The 1,622-nt window shown below is 52.6% G+C and overlaps 1 protein-coding gene across 1 annotated transcript in view; it reads right to left on the bottom strand.

Annotated features, from left to right (window-relative positions):
• LOC101857332 overlaps positions 1-1,622 on the bottom strand; it is a gene marked incomplete in the record, with an annotated part of 37,426 nt that overhangs the window by 23,420 nt on the left and 12,384 nt on the right.

The following is a 1,622-nucleotide window of genomic DNA, read 5'->3' as shown; positions in this document are numbered from 1 at the left end:
AGGGGGGAGGGAATACCTCGCTCTCCATGAGAGAGATGGGTTGTGAGGTGGAAGTAGTAGTAGAGGAAGAAGAAGAAGAAGAAGAAAAAGAAGTAACAGAGTTCACCCCATCCTCCCCAAGAACCCCAAAGCGGTTATTCATTGACACCCGAAAGATGGGTACCACAGTTTTAGGAGGAACCTTTTGGTGTTTCTCTGCAGTAAGTCGCTTGTTGACCGCGGGTTCTGGGTGGGTCGACAGTGGAAGCACATGCCGACTTCGTGATTGGCCGGAGTACGCTTGCGTATGACCGGACAGGGACTGGGGTCATACCTGGCGGGCAGACAGTTTTACGGGCTTCTTGAAAAGAGCAGCCATTTCGTGCTTTATACTCTTGGATTGCGCCTTCTTTGATCCAAGTCGGGCAATCCTTGCTGAAGGCTGTGTGCTGGCCTTGGCAATTTGGGCAGCAAGGACTAGCCTTGCATTCCTTTTCAGGATGCCCAGTCTTGCCGCAGCGAGGACACACGGCTGCACGTCGGCATCACGACTGACTATGGCCAAACTTCTGACACTGAAAGCAACGTAGAGGGTTTAGCACATAGGGTCGCACGTCCAAGACTAAGTATGTTGCACGAACGGTGGCTGGAGGGCGGCACGAATCAAAAGTTAGAATTATTGTATTCGTTTCTAGTGTGGACTCGGCGACTGTAGTAATTCGGCGGGCTTCGACCACACCCTCACAGTTATCCACAATGTCTTTGTTTGAGCAGCCCTTCAGCTCATGGCTGCGGACCACGCCCTTCGACTGGTTAAACTTCTGGTGTCGCTCGGAAATACAAAGAACACCACCGATGGTCGTAATCTTTTCAAGTCCCGCTAGTTCTTTATCCGATGCGCACTTGATGAGGAGAGCACCAGAGGACAGTTTCTGGACATTCGTAAGAATGTATCCCAGAACCTGTCTTAGAGCATCTCCTGTCTTGAATATGTTTAGATCAGTGATCTTCTTCTGCGCATCGGTGCTGCGGATGGTCAAGTACGGCTGCCGCGGAAGCTCCCTGAGAGGTGGGAGGGTACAGGCAGATGTAAAAGTCCTTTTTCCTTTAGGAGTTTGTTTGCTCGGCTCCGCGGCCGCACCCACTTCCGCGAGCCGAGACTTTTTGGCAATGTTGGGAGTTGACGAAGGGTTTTTAAGTGATGAGGAATCCATGAGAGTTTTTTAGGTGGTCCAACTCCGGGGCTCCCCGCCCGCCATCGAACCAACAAGGGGACACATTGCTCGGATGACCAGAGCTGTGCCAGGGTTACACCAGAGCTATACTCTTCACGAGAAAGTACAAGACCCTCCCGTCAAGATTGACCCAGGGCTTGATGTTGTTTCAACTCCCAACCGATTGAGTGGCATGGGCCGTGCCACCCTCCCGTCTAAGAGGAAAACCTGGGCGAAAGAGGAGTGTGGGTGAGGGACAGTCCGTAGACTGATCTCACCTCAACCGCCAGGTACTCGGTTTCCCTCCGCACGGGTCGCACCTCAAGGTCAACGAGGCGCCCACTCTGTGGGATGGGTGACCTCTCTTTTGCTGCACATGAGGTCAGCGGTGGGAGGAAAGATAGAAGAGGAAAGAAAGAAGGAAGGAGA

Source organism: Aplysia californica, unplaced genomic scaffold (genome assembly GCF_000002075.1).
Source record: "Aplysia californica isolate F4 #8 unplaced genomic scaffold, AplCal3.0 scaffold00160, whole genome shotgun sequence".
In the NCBI taxonomy this organism is placed as follows: domain Eukaryota; kingdom Metazoa; phylum Mollusca; class Gastropoda; order Aplysiida; family Aplysiidae; genus Aplysia; species Aplysia californica.
The sequence above is the reverse complement of the archived record's forward strand: the minus strand, read 5'-3'. Positions and strand labels throughout refer to the sequence as shown.